Source organism: Mus musculus, chromosome 4 (genome assembly GCF_000001635.26).
Source record: "Mus musculus strain C57BL/6J chromosome 4, GRCm38.p6 C57BL/6J".
Classification (NCBI taxonomy): Eukaryota; Metazoa; Chordata; class Mammalia; order Rodentia; family Muridae; genus Mus; species Mus musculus.
The window spans coordinates 64,040,225-64,055,821 of NC_000070.6; the positions used below are offsets into that span (position 1 = coordinate 64,040,225).

Below are 15,597 nucleotides of genomic sequence, written 5' to 3' on the forward strand. Positions count from 1 at the left end.
TCTTCTTTTGATCTCAGTCTGTTGCTCCTTCAGGTGACATGCAGTGGCGTCCTGTTGTATGGCTGCTCGGGATCCCTGAACACTGTACTTTTATCCAACATTCCCAGACCTAGTACTATAGCTTTAACATTTTGAATAAAACTAATGCTTTTCCCAACAGTCTTGATTCTCTTCCACTTTTTAACTCAGCAACGGTTACCTTAACTGTCTTATATGACTCTTCCAGTGCACAGAATCCACAGACTTGTCTAAAGCCCCTCATTGATATTTCATTCACCCATTTAAGCATTGCCTGCTTTACCTAACTACCTTTCCAAAATGCAAATGTGAGGCTGTGGAGATGGCTTGTGCTGTCCTTTCAGCGAGGATGAGTCCAGGTCTGAGGATCTAAGTAGGAATGCTCACAACCGCCTGGAACTCCAGCTCCAGAGATCTGACACTCTCCTCTGACCCCCTAGAGAAACTGTCCTTCTGTGCACCTACCTCAACAGAGACGCACATCCATATGCATAACTCAAAACAAATCTTAAAATATAAATGTTTATCGAGCAAATAGCCTGTCATCTCTAAGCTGTTTTGTTATGTAGACACTTGAGTCAATTCTTTACAATCCTGTGGCATATCGAGGGAAACAAACTCGATGGTGTTGATCCTATGAAGGAGCTCTGAATGCCTTTACCTTCTACTTTAAGCAAGTAACAAAGGCCTCATTTTACCTTCCTGCAAAGCCTTTATGTATATATTCTGGGAGCATGTCAAGGTGATGTACATAGGAGTGTTTCATTAATGCACTGGTTCATGAGCATACCACGTTGGGAAGATCCGTCCTGCACATGAGAAACTTGCTCAGTCCTGAAACCTGAAAGAGCTGCAGAGCACACCTACAGAAGTCAAACCCTGTTGTATTGGGAACAGCAGAGAACTTCACAGACATTACATTCTGAGGGTCTGATGCCTGCAGAAGGCAGGCAGACTCTGGGGACAATGACCTCCCCACGACAGGAGGAGCAGAAGCATGGTGCCTAGCATGGCTCAGGTAGCCTGATGGTCATTACCTCCTTCTAGGGACTTGGCCCGGGTTTATGTTAAGGTTTCCCCTATCATCTACCTGCATGATATTCAACAGGCTACATACATAATTCACCCCAGGTCCCCAACATTAGAATGGCAATGATATTGCAAATAATAACAATGGTAAAATGGCACAGTATTGATCGAGTAGGTGACAACATTTAGTGGGCTGGTTAATGTTGATTGTTTTTTTGATAAGATTTGAAAAAATACGGGTCTAGAAACAAACCTCTGGACGTGTCTGTTAGTCATTTTCTAGATTGCATTAATTGACGTGAGAAGCCTCACCCTAAGTGTGGGTGGCATCAATCCATGCAGTGGGGGTTCTGGACTCCATACAAAGGAGAAAGCCGACTGAGTACCAGCTCTCAATCACTGTTCCCTGAGCATGGATGCGGGATGACCAGCCACCCCCAGCTCCTGCCATTTTGCCTCCTCTGCCAGGACAGATTATGTCCCTGCAAACTGTAACCCAAATGAAAGCCTTGACAATGGACAAAGTAACAAATGCAGTTACTTTCACAGTTACCCTTCATCTCCCCGCATCAAGGATAGTTTGGACGATTCTTTAGAGATGTTAACAGAAACCACCTTTCCTCTTTTAGGGTAAGAGGTGACCTTTGGCTGATTCTGAAGCAAGCTATCTGCTTTCAGGGCTTATGAAACACCTTTGTCTCTTGGCAGTCTGTTTGAGGAAGGTTAAAGGACCAGCCAAAGCCATCTGAGTTTAAGTGCCCACATTTCAGGACCTGTGAACTTCAGGAAATTTCAAACATCTGAGATGACTTGGAATGAAATAATCTTTTAAAAATTTCCACTCACAAATAGAGTGAAAGGACACATGGAAAGGATTTTCCGTTCACAACCTGCTTTGAGTGTGGGCATTCTGATTTTGTTCCATGGTGGAGAATCAAGAATGGCAGAGAGCACTGAACTCCAGGTGGCTCTTACTGTCTAGGAGAGTGTTTTTTAATATGTGGCTTGTGACCTCTTTGGGAGTTGAAGGACTCTTTCACAGGAGTTGTCTAAGACCATCAGAAAACAGCAAATTTACATTGCTATTCATAATCGTAGAGAATTAAAGTTATGAAGGAACAAAAATAATTTTATTTCGGGGGGGGGGACGTCATCACAACATGAGAAACTGTATTAAAGGATCACAGCATGAGGATAGTCGAGAACCACTGCTCTAGGAAGTATATATGGCAGAAAAGGAGAAAGAACAAAGATGATTAGATTTAAGGGTATAACTGAACAAAAGTCTGAGCGCCAGGCTCGGAATCAAGAGAACTATGCAGTGGTTTCTCCTCCACAAGAAGTCATAGGGTGTGTGCAGATTTCATAGAAGGCAAAGTCACCAGTGTGCTTTGTGTTGTAAAGGATTGGGATTTTTAGGAGGCTCGTCTCACTATACATTAAGGGGTTTTCCTTCTTGGAAAGGGGCCTTCATGTAATGTTTTCCACATGTTGAAGGTGTTTGGACTGGTCTGGGACGGGATTCAAGGGGATTCCCAGCTATCTTTGTGTGGTGAGAGGTGTTTGAATCACAATCTTCCTCTTTGAGGCTTCGGCAGAATCAGTGGCATGGAGGCTATAGCTGTTCCCTGACTTCTGTTAGAGACCTGGGAGAGCCCCATTTTTATCTCCCCAGCAGCCCCCTTAAAACCACACATTTAGCTCTCCTACACCTTAGAAGATGCAGGTATGGCTGTCTCCCTTTTCTCCCTTTTGTAGCTCCCACCTGCACAGCCATGGGAAGTGTGGGCTGATGCCATGAAAATCACTAGGAAGGACATGACTGCAACCTTGCCACCCCCTTTCTCTCTCTCTCTCTCTCTCTCTCTCTCTCTCTCTCTCTCTCTCTCTCTCTCGTGTGTGTGTGTGTGATTTTTCTCTCTTTCTGCTCACTCTGTCTTCCTCTCTGTCTTTCTCTTTGTGTTTCTGTCTCTATCTTCCTGTCTCTGTTTCTCTCTGCTGTCTCTGTCTGTCTATGTCTGTCTGTCTGTCTCTGTCTGTCTCTGTCTGTCCCTCCGTCTCTGTCTCTGTGTCTCTGTCTCTGTCTCTCTCTCTCTCTCTCCTTTCTCCCTCACTCACCCTGTCCCTCAGCTGAAATTGGAATGTTTCCGTTTCTAAGCATTGGGTTGCACTACCACCAGCTAACCTTTCTTGTGCACCATGAAAAACGATAGCTGCAGGGCTCCTCTGTGAAATCAAGAGGCACCAATGCCAGCTGGAGTCTTGTGTGCTCTTCTGGCCATTCCCCAAAGGACACCGTGCACAGTTCTGCACTTGGGTAGCCAAGTCTGACATCAAGAGGCAGCGTGACACAAGAGACAAAACGGTGGCGTTTTACTTAGAAAGTTTGGGTTTGCAGCCAGTTCTGACTCTTGTGAGAAGATCCTGGGCTGAGCTACTCAGCTTCCTTGAGCCTCAGTTTCTCCATCTATTAAATGGAGCTGTTGATTCATAATTTGCAGTATTAGAAAACTAAGTAGACAGTCTTCCCCATCACTGTGTCACACTTCATCCCTGACTATTAGCTATTTTATGTCAGTGTCTGACTACCATAGAGGAACTGTATATGGAGAACCAACTAAATATTTGTTTCTCAAGTTCTACTTTTCAAACCCATACAGCCTCAGTATGGAGGAGCCTTTATGCTTTGTGAAAGCCAGTTTGTAAGTTCATGAAACTGCGGGAAGAGAGATGAGAGGTGGTTTTAGTTCACAGCGAACATGAGAACGGATAGGATTCAGGGAGTATGTTTTTCATTCTGTCAGCCTGAGTTCCCTTTCCAAATTCTATTCTGGTTATATGATCAGGCTATTGCTGTATTTATGGGTGGCCACAGTCTGCCTGGTGGGGCATATTTTGTCAGAAGGGAAGTGCTTTCCCTCTGAGGGCTATACAAGAAGCTGACACGTTGAAAAGAAGCACAGCCTCCAAAGAAAGATATGAGCTTAGATTCTGGCCCTATCACTTGAGTTCCAAGACCCAATCTCTCTGCTCTGTGAGTCTCTCTGTCTTATAAGTACACCCATGCTCCAGAGACCTGCTGTGGCCATTTGATACCATGATGCCCAGGGAAGCATCAAGAGCCTATAGCTCATACACTGGTTAATTCTATGCTGGCTATAGTGATTACTGACATTGATTGAAGTAACCAACCTTTCTTAAGCCTCTAAAATTCCTGTCTCCTGTTTCATTTGGGGAACTGTCCTTACTCCCATAGCTGCTGGATTTCAGAACACTGATCTGAGTAAGCACTGCCTAGCTGTGAGATCTGGAGCTGTGTGTCCCATTGTTTGCAATGTGGTAAAAATGTTCCAGGGGTATGAATAGTGTGTTTGCACCCCTTAACCCCATGTTAGCCCATGCAACCTCATTTTTATCTGTCAGAAACTCAGGGAGGAGGGTTGTTCATAATTTATTAATAACTGCTTCTATTGTTAAACTTGACAAACATTTGTTTAGGACATTAATCTTGAAAGTATCTGTGATCTAGTAACAAGGTAAACAGAAACACCTCTGTCTATTGAACTCTTCTGGTGTGTATGTCACAGAGCCCCAGGAGAGGTAACTCCTCACCCTCTTTGTATGAGTGACAAAACTGATGGATGGAAGCCTTGTCACCTCTTGAGACAGGGGAAAGAGAGGCCAAGAGCGCGAAGCTAGGTGTTTTGAACAAATGAGGGAGTGGGTGATTACCAAGCTTGGCTTCACCCATTCTCTCTGTCTCTGTCTCTGTCTCTGTCTCTGTCTCTGTCTCTCTCTCTCTCTCTCTCTCTCTCTCTCTCGTGCTCACCCCATTTGAGTAACCCAGAGAATATTCACACACTGCACCCCCTTCTTTCCCTAGATGTGGTCACATTCTTGGAATGTACCAGGCCAAGGCACACTACCCCCATCCCCCATGCCCTTCGAAAGCCTTGGTTCATAGGACAGGAGAACTTTCCATCAGCTTATTTAGACAGAGCATGCCTCTCACCAGCCCTGGTGAGCTTTGTTGCATCTCAGGAAAGGCAGTGGGGTGGGGAGCAGCTTTCATTTCTAAGGTGCATATAGGGAAAGCTCTATAAAACAAAGAAAAAAAAAGATTCCACGAAAACACACGAAAAAGAGGCATTCACTCTTAAAGAGAGCTCCCAGTCTGGCTCATCCTCTGAGGCAAAGAATCTGATTCCAAAGACCACCAGCCACACAGCACTCCATAGCCAAGCACTTCAGCCTGTAAATGCCTGAGGACATTCTGGAGTCAGAACTCCAGATTCACATCAAGCCCGAGGCTGCCACCTTTTCTCCTAATGGTGCCAACACACCCCTTGCTTGTAAAACACTACGTGCCAGGCTAGCAGGCTGTCTCAGATTGGGCAAGATAAGAAGGCAGAGGCTTTGGGGGTAAGCAGACACACTGAAAAACTGGGTTAAGAGGCCCCGCTTTTCACGTCCAGGGTGTTGGCAGCTTTGGGCCATGACAGAGATTGCCCAGTTGCTGATTTGATCTTTTTTGTTCCTCATTCGCTCCTCATTATAAGGGGAGCTGCTGTCCCCACTTTAGAGAAGTGGAAACTAAGGTCCATAGAAGTTACATATTTTCCTGACACATTTATGTTGTAGTGGCACTAGTGGGAATGCCCAAGCCACTTCTAGGGTCAAACCCCAACCTCTTATTCCCCCTGTCACAACGATGGCATAGAGGAATCTCTGTGCTCTTTCCAAAGTTCACCAGGGAAGGGAATATGTTACTGGGGTTCTGGGATAAAGTGTCAGGAGGGAGGCCGATTTGGGAGCAATATGGGGTTCAGATGCCTCCAAACCTTCTACACATGCCCCACCTGAGGTCTCTGAATCAGGAGGATGGCACCCTGCTTCAAGAACCCACAGACGTGCCCACCAGTTTCATCTTACAGCCTGTGGGCTTTTCATCCGTGCCCAGAACTCATCTCCTAGCTCTGGTATCCAGCTCTTATCTTTCCCCAGAGTGGACACTGAGGATCAAATGGGACAAGAGGGGAACGAAAACTGTCAAGTGCTGAGACTGTGTAGATGCACGGTTGTGTTCTCCCTACTACGGGTACGTGGTACTCATCCCACCCAAGTGCTGTGAGTGAATGCCACTTTAAAATGCAACTTCTCTAACGCTCCAAAAGGGGAAAATCCACAGGTGAGAATCAACGAGGTAAAAGGGTAAGAGTTAAAGTAAGACATTTCCTCCAAAGAAAGGCAGAGACAAAACTTTACCAAAAGTTCCCTGAGTTCCTCTGACTATTGACAGATCCATACCAAATACATGACCGCAGGAGGGCAAGCACAGAATAATCGGGCCGCATCTGATCACACCGGGCTTGGAAATTAAACAAAAGTTTTATAGTTACAAACCCACATCTTACTGGGTACCGGGAATGCCAGGAGCACACCAGAAAGATCCTGGGTGATGGGATCAACAGACTCACCTTTTCCAGGTCGGGAAAAGCAAAGTCTCTGGGTGCACCAGCTCCGTGAAGAAGTACCTGGGTTAAGCCACAACGAGTTCCCAAGCGCGCGGTCCCTAGCGTCTTCCCAGCCACTGTCTGTGCCCACCAGAGGCTAGGGTGTGTGTCTGCGCGCGGGAGAGACGCGTGACAGTAGGCAGGCTGTGGCCGGAGCAGCCAGCTTTGGCAGGCTTATATAGGGAGCTCCTTCCTCTGTAATGGGACGCCTCGCCTCCAGACATCCTTTCCCACTTTTTTTTTTTTCAGTTGGTGAGTTAAAGGCACAGCCCTCCCAGCGGAACAGGGTTAGCTCATGAAAGACGCACTCACTCCAGGCGCGCCGCCAGCTAACGGACCATTTGCATACAATTTATAGTGAAGAAAAAAAAAAGTAGGAATTTCAGCTCCCTCCGCCCCCGCAGAGTAGTTGTTAGTGAAGTGTGATTTTTGCATTGCTCCACAAATGAGTATTCTAATTGTGAAACAGAAGCCTTGGGAACTGGGATATGAGGGAACTGGATCCTGGCGCTGCTCCTGGACTAGAGCAAGCTGGAAACACGACCTGGGTTCCCTCAGGCTCTGGGCAGCAGCTGCGGGGTGGCACCTCGGAGAAAGCCTGAGGGCTGAACCTGAGTTCCTGGAAAGAGGAGATCGAGGAGAGTTGAGCAAGCCCGGGGCAGTTCAGGTTTCTCTTGGCCAGCTTGGAGATAACCCAAGATTAGTTCTCAGCAGGTGGGAACCATACTGGGAGCTTAGAAAAGTGAGCTTTTCTGAAGCAGGACCCAGCGGTGCCCAGCTGCCTGGAGGAATCTTTATCCAGATCCCAATGTCCCCTCAGGAGTCACTTTTTGACATTGTTTATGCCACATACTAAGTGCTTTCTACTTAGTAGGGTCTACTAAGTAGGGTGTAGTACTTAGCTCAGGGTGTACTCCTGAGCTCTCAGTGTACCTAGGTGCTGAGTGAAGACTTTTTTTTTTTTTTCTTAGAGAAGCACTAATATATTTCAAAAGGTAACACTATTTAGGTTGAAGTCCTCATTTAGCATGTTAAAGTATCCCCAAGGCACCTGGGGCCAAGCTCAGCTCACGGTACTTCTGGGCTTGTTTGGGACAGTGCTTATACCCTGCAATTTAGAGAAGCAGTTTAATGCCATCAAGGAATTGTGCCTGGGAAGCACTTAGAATTCATGGCTCCATGACACATTGGTGACCAGAAACAGTGAGTGATGCTTAAGTAGGAAACTGTCACCCATGACAACAGACACAGCTGCTTTGCTGGACTGTGGAAAATGCATCTCTTTGTTCTGTAATTTAGAAGAGACTTCTGATGTTTTAATTAACAACTATTATCGGAAATTTCAACCATCCACTTACTGATTGATACCATCCTTCAGCCTTTCTCATAACATTTAGTTTCAATCTCCCTGGGAGAATAAAGCAAGACAAAATTAGGCTATCCCTAGGGTGGCACCGATTCCAGGACTCGAAGACTGCCTGCTTAAGTGTTCCCTATCCCCCCCCCCCCCACACACACACACACACACACCGCTCAGACATCAGGAACAGCCATAAATAGTCATGTCGTAAAACGACTCATTTGAACTTTTAAACCATTTGGGCTGATTCAGATGTTGGTTGCTTTGGGAATTTTTTCATTCTGCGTGTTAGCCAAAACATATTTCAGTGGCACAAGCCTGTCTTTCCACCAGTAGTGAATGCTTCCACGCCTCTAGGCTTTCCTAAGCAGACCCAGGCTACCTCTTCTCAGTTAGCAGAGAAAGTGTTAGACATGTCTTTACTCCATGTGTCCTATGAGCTATGTTTATATACAATAAATATATAATCAATTTATTTGTAACCATTTTCTTATGTCTGAACAAGGTAAGCTGAGAGAGTCTGCTAAAAGCCGTGTGATTAATAGGGCTTCTAAGAATGTTCCAGACTTGACATCCCTGGTCCCCAACAATTCTTAGTGTTCTATAGTCAATCATGAATTCACAGCTACCACAAACTGCTTAACCTATTACTGGAAAGCGAAGTCAGATGGGAGGCCCTGAGGATGGTGATCCTGACACATAAGACTATAACCATCAGTGGTCACAGAAATGTGTCACATGACACCTGAGATCTATCTTTTTTTCCATTAATTTATTTATTCACTCCACATCCCAGTATCCAGCCTCCCTCTCCTCCCAGTGCCTGCCCTACAGCTCTTTCCCCCATTTCCCCCATCCCTTTTACCTGGGAAGGGGGCCAGGCCCTAGGTGTCACCCCACCCTGACATAGCAAATCTCTCTGCAGGTGAATTTTCTCCCACGGAGGCCAGACAAGGTGGCCCAGCTAGAGGAGTGGGATCCACAGACAAGAAACAGATTCAGAGACAGCCCCTGCTCCAGTTGTGAGGAGGTGGGGGGCCACGTGAAGACCAAGCTGCACATCTGCTACATATATGTGAGGAGCCTCGGCCTAGCCCATGCTATCCCCTTGGCTGGAGGTTCAGCCTCTGCTGTACTGCAATCTACTTGTAAAATGAATGTTCAGCAGGTTATGGAGGCTCATCCTGTCGTGATCATGGCATTTGAGAGGTTCAAGCCTGGGAGTCAGCATGAGTCTGGGCCAGCCTAGACTGAAACCTTCTCTAGAAGACAAACAAACAGAACCAACCAACCAAAACCTCCAAGAACAAACAAGAGACCCTTTCACTAACAAAAAAAGTTTTCTCCCAAAGTGCTGAGAAACATCATAATTCTAGCTATACTTCAGCCTTACAGTGAGGAGGACTGCTCAGACTAGACACTGTTCTGTCCCCCTGGACTCTTTATACTTTACATAGAGTAATAATACTGAGTGATTGCATTTGTTGTGCTGTTTCCATAGTGCACATAATACTGTGATAATCAGTCTTCTAATGCCTTGCCTACCCTTGCCCTCCATACCCCTGACTGTCCTGCTCCATTTGCTTGTTTCTCGCTCCTAATTTGCATATGTAAGAGAAACGTGCAGTGCTTGTCTTCCTGCATGAGTTTAGCTTATTTGACTTAGCAAGGTGATCTCCAGTTCTGTTTATTTTTCTGCAAATGGCGTAGCTGTATTTTTCTTTATGGCTGAATAAAACTTCTCTGGGTGTATCTAGTGCCTTCTCTTCCTCCTCCTCCTCCTCCTCTCGTCTGCAGATGACAGGTAGATGGATTGTGAGTGGTGCCATGATCAATGTGGCTACTCCAGAATCTCCACAGTAAACTGACTCCGATATTTCAGGCTAACTGCCATAGCCCTAGTTTCAACCTATTGAACTTCCTCCACAGAGATTTTCATAGTTATTGGGTGAATTGAATTCACATTCCCATTAGCAGCAAAAGACACCCTTGCCAATAACTGTTGGTTGGACTTTGTTTTCTTCAGGACAGCTTTTCTGACTGGGGTCAGATGGATCCTTCTAGCAGTTTGGATGTTTGTTTCCCTGATCGAGAAGTAGCCTAAGCAGTTCCCATGTATTTATTGCTAGTTATTTAATCTTTTGGGAACTGTCCATTTAGCTCTTTTGCCCATATGCTGAATGAATTTGCTCTTTTGGATTTTTAAAAAAATATTTTTATATACCATGGATATTAATTCCTATAAGATGAATAAATAGTGAGGATTTTCTCCCTTGCCACAGGTTGTTTATTCCCTTGGGCAACTAACACTTCTATTTGCTATGCAGGAGTTCCTCATGGTCATCTAATGGCCACTGAATTCCTTTCAGAGCTTCCATTCTGTGCAGGTAGGTCTGTGTAGATCACGTGCTCCTCAAGACATAAGCCTTTACTTGTGCTGAAATTAACTTAATCCCTTTATTTCCACCTCTCACCACCATTTGCCATCTGATTCTGATCCAGCTTCACTTGGAAATTTCCCTATATATTTATTTAATTAAAAATGCTTCCACTCCAGGTGTGGTATCTCATTCCTTTGACCCTAGCACTCAGGAGGCAGAAGCATGCCAGCCTTTGTGAGTTAGAAGCTCATCTACATAGCAAGTTCCAGGCCGGTTTGGGCTATGCAATAAGACGTTATCTATCTTAGTTACTTCCCAATTCATTTAATAAAACACAATGGCTAAATGGAATAAAGGGTTGATTTCGTTTTACAATTGTCAGGTCACACTCTTATCACTGAGGAAAGTCAAGGCAGAAATTCAAGGTAGAAGCTTAGAGGTAGGACTTGAAGCAGAGGCCATGGGTGAACACTACTGGTTTACTTTCCATGGCTTGCTCAGCCTGCCTTTTAATTCTCTTTTATTCTTCCCTCGTTTATTAATCCCCAATCACAGTTACCCCTCCTTCTACTCCTCCCAGCCCCTCCCCCACCTCCTATCTCTCCTCGATCCACTCCTCTATTTTCCTTCATATAAAAGAACAGGCAGGCCTCCTAGGGCTATCCACCAAACACGGCCCAATAAATTACAGTAAGCCTAGGTACAAACCCTCATGTCAAGACTTGACAAGCAACCTAGAAGGAGGAAAGGGGTCCCGAGTGCAGACAAACAAGTCAAAACCACCCTCAACTCTCACTCTTGGGAGTTCCACAAGAACACCAAGCTACTCAACCATAAGGCATATGCAGAGAACCTAGCTCAGACTTGTACGGGGTCTGTGTTTGTTCCTTCAGTTCCTGTGAGTACCTATGAATCCTGTTTAGTTGATTCTTTTCTCATGGCATCCTTTTTTACCCCTCTGGTTCTTACAATCCTTCCTCTCTGTCTTCTGCTGGGTTCCTCTGGCTCTGTCTAGTGTTTGGCTGTGGGTTTCTGCATCTGCCCCCATCAGTTGCTGGCTGATACCCCTCTGATATTTCCCTCAACCCAAGAATGGATAAAGAGAATGTGGTACGCTGTTAAAAACAATGACATCATGAAATTTATAGGCAAGTGAATGGAACTAGAAAATATTATCCTGAGTGAGGTAACCCTAACTCAAAAAGGAAAATATGGTATGTATTCATGCATAAGTGGACATTAGCTTTTAAATAAAAGATAATCATACCACAATTCTCAGACCCAGGCAGGCTAAACAACAAGAATAGCTCAAGGGGAGACACATGGATCTCCCTGGGAAAAAGAAATGGAATTGATTTTGCAGGTAGACTGGGAATAGGCCATGATGGGAACAGGAAGGATCAGGCTGAGGGTGAGGTGGATAGGAGGGATGGAGGGAGAGTATTGGGAAAGATGACTGGAATTTGGGGGCATTTGGGTGGTGATGTTGAAACCTACTGCAGTGGAAACTCCCTAGAATCTGTGAGAGTGATGCTAGTGAAGCCCCTAATAATGGGGCATAAAGAGAGTGAACTGGCCATCTTCCATAACCAGGCAAGGCTCTTAGTCTTCATCAGTGCCTAGTAGCCTGCTTTCTTATTCTACCTTTCATTTCTTTCTTTATTCATTTTACCTCCCTATTGCAGCTTCCCCTCTCCTCTCAGTGTACCACCCACACAGCCCCTCCCTCCATCCCCCTCCCCTTCTCCTCTGAGAAGGGGGATTCCCCTCTCCCTCTCATATCAACCCACCCTGGCACATCAAGTCACTGCAGGACTAGGGGCATCCTCTCCCACTGAGGCCAGACAAGGTAGCCCAGTGAAAGGATCCAAAGGCAGGATCCAAAGGCAGTAACCTGCTTTTTTTTGCACCCAGCACACAGGAGTAGCACTGCCTCCAGTGGTATGGGTCTTCCCACATCAATAATTAAGAGAATATCTCAAAGATTTGTCTATAGACCCATCTCATGGAGGCATTTTCTCGATTAAGATTCTTTCCTCCTAGATATGTGTAGGTTTATGTCAAGAAATGATAACTAACTGCTCTGAAACAGACAAAATATACATAACAACAAAAATGCTTCCACACACATAGCTCAGTTCTGTCAGCATAGGCACCACTTTCACATGCTGTAGTTCTACATGTGTATGTCCACTATTCCCCTCAGACCCTCAGCTTCCTCTGGGTCTGTGACCAGGGCTTTCTCCCTGTGTCTAGTAAACAGACTTGGACATTACAGAAGCTCAGAAAGTAGTTGTTGAATATATGATGTGATGGAGGGATACATGAATATTTGACATACTATGTTTTATAATTAGTCTTTTGTTCTAGCTACAGAACATAAGGGGGAACTGTATTATAATGTCAAACACATTCGTTGTACACATGAAGAAAGGGGACTTAGCAAGGAGAAATGACTAGCCATAGGCCACTATGGCTGCAGCCCATCGTCATTTTAGTCAGAACCGAGCCTCCAAAATCTACCAGTCATTAAGGCAGAGGACACTTATGGAAATTAATAGCCACTAATCTTCTGATTTGGCAAGGATACCTTTTGGCATCTGATCTTGCATGGGTATATCCTTTTCAGTACTGTGAGAATTTCTTTTCCATGTGAGAGGGTAGAGAGAAGGCTTGTAAACACCACCTCTGCACATCAATACCTGCCAAGGACTGACTTTGTTCTTGCTTGCTCTTCTCATTCATGAGTTGCTGGTGGAGCCTGTGGTTGGAGGCCAAAGGGAGTATGGAGGATTGCCTCAGGTGAGATCCCTCTCATTTTCTTAATGGTCTATTACATTTTTTTCCAGATGGACTAGACAGTGAGTAGAATATTGGCCAGGACTAGTTTACTTGAGGAAATCAAGTGATCACCTCCTGTGAGGATCTCTGGCTTCCAACTCTGGTAAAGTTCCCCTCTGCTGCCCCTAGCCCTGTCCACATTCTAGACTCAAGTGGATTATGATGAACGGTTATGGAGTCTGAGTATGGTGATTTAGCATGCCAAAACTCACCTCAAAGTCTCATGCAACTCTTCAGTGGCCAGAAGTCTTCTCAAACAATTGGATAAAGCTTAGATCCAATGCAGACTGTCAGTTATTCAATTAAAATCATCGCTTAATATAAACTTTCCCCATCTTATCTACACATCATCTTCATTGGCTTCTCTATTTCACCTCTTTTCACTCTCCCACACAACAAAGGAAACTACCAACCAATCATCAAAAATTCAAAACTCAAAGATGTTCCTGAATGGGAAGCAAGACAGATGGGTGCTTGGCTGAAAGAAAAGGTTAGGTCAGGTACACAAGTAACCAAGATGTCAGTTGTGGGGTTGAACAGCATGAAAAGAACTTGGCTTGGTATTGAGTTCTAGTTCCAGGGGTGTTTTATTGACTGTGTGACTTTGGGAATGTCCTTTGCACCAACTAGCTTTCTATGCCTTGGTATCAAATGGGCACTTGCTAAGGACATTAGAAGCTCAAATATTTTAAGTTAAAATTTAAAGAAATAATTTAGAAGCCTGAGCACTTTTGTCCATCCAATTTGCTAGGTGGAACAATGTTTTACCTTTATGATAAATTATATTTTAAGTTTTATTTTGTAGTGTTTCTTTCTTCTGAGACTGTTTCCAGAGCTCTTGCACCCAGATAGGAGGACTCCTCCTCTACACTCATTTACACTACCATTTTTCTTTGTTAGCACATTATGCGTGTAGTCTCTCCTTTGGCTCCTTGCTCTACTAAACCACAGACACCTGACAGGCACTGGGTCTTGATGTCTGTTTATTGGCAGGGATGTTTATAACTAGCATCTGTTTATGGCCAATGTCTTGATATTTATTAATAATTTGTTAATAATTTTGTATATCATTCATGTTTAGAGTAGCATATATATATATTTTGGAGATAAATGACAAAACCATTGTTTAAATTCTTTTGTTGATGCTTACAATGCTGAATATTATCACTGATTTCCTTGTCCGTTTTCTCAGCCATTCTGTGACAGCACCTTGAAGGCAGGTAGCATTTTCCTACTGTACATGCCCAAACCACAGGAAGTCCATTCATGTTTCCACAAAAATGACTGGCACACCCATTGGCTGGCTTCATGATAACAACTATGGTAAAGACATAAGTTTGGCAAGTCAGTCTTGGGTTCCATTCAGCTTGAATATTTAGAAGGTAACTCATCTTAAAGAAAAACATGTTCCCTCTGTCAAGCACTCTTTTTTTTTTTTTAAACAATTTTTTAATTAGATATTTTCTTCATTTACATTTCAAATGCTATCCCAAAAGTCCCATATACACTCCCCCCACCCTGCTCCCCAATTCATTCACTCCTGCTTCCTGGCCCTGACATTCCCTTGTAATGGGGCATATAATCTTTGCAAGACCAAGGGCTTCTCCTCCCAATGATGGCCGACGAGGCCATCTTCTGCTACATATGCAGCTAGAGACACAAGCTCTGGGGTTACTGGTTAGTTCATATTGCTGTTCCTCCTATAGGTTTGCAGACCGATTCAGCTCCTTGGGTGCTTTCTCTAGCTCCTACATGGGGGCACTGTGTTCCATTGAAGAGCTGACTGTGAGTATCCACTTCTAAATTTGCCAGGCACTGGCATAGCCTCACAAGAGACAGTCAAGCACTCTTTCTTTTTTCTTTCTTTATCTCTGTCTCTGTCTCTCTCTCTCTCTCTTTTTAGATGACAACATAAATTTATTATCTTACAATTCTCTCAAGTAGAAATCTGAAGTCAAGATGTTCATAGGGTCTTTTTTTTTAATTAGATTTTTAAATTTACATTTCAAATGTTTCCCGTTTTTCCTTTTCTTTTTTCCTTATTTGTATTTGGAAAACATAATCTTGGTCCCACATTCTAGTAATGTGCATATTTAAATATGAAAGATTAATAAATAACAAGAAAATGAAATATACATATTTTCTTTTCAGAGAGGCTACAAAGATCTGCTGCTTGGCAAATTCGTAGTAATCACTCGTAATCACTCTTTTTACACAGATTTCATGAATTACCTCTATTGTTTACTACACATATACAACACACACACACACACACACACACACACACACACACACTCATGGAATTTACCAAAGGCAAGAAAAAATGAATGCCTCCCTGCAGGGATGTTCAATGTTATTCTGAGAGATTAATATCTGAGAGAAATATTATGAATTGCCTTCAAAAACTAAAACTCCCTTTGCCTGCCCTCCAACAGCAACAGAACTAGCAGAGATT

The 15,597-nt window shown here is 44.1% G+C and overlaps 1 protein-coding gene and 1 long non-coding RNA gene across 7 annotated transcripts in view; one reads left to right on the forward strand and one right to left on the reverse strand.

The window, feature by feature from the left end:
* Positions 1-6,791, reverse strand: part of Tnc (tenascin C) — an 87,231-nt gene extending 80,440 nt beyond the window's left edge. For 4 of the 6 annotated variants that reach the window (NM_001369213.1, NM_001369214.1, NM_001369212.1 and 1 more), the window contains exon 1: positions 6,525-6,712. The gene's annotated coding sequence lies outside the window, so the exon portion shown is untranslated. Of the gene's footprint in view, positions 1-6,524 lie in introns of all 6 variants that reach the window. The other 2 variants (NM_011607.3, XM_006537776.1) reach the window with 2 other exon arrangements.
* Positions 1-15,597, forward strand: part of 8030451A03Rik — a 163,826-nt gene that overhangs the window by 55,494 nt on the left and 92,735 nt on the right. The gene's annotated exons all lie outside the window — the stretch shown is intronic.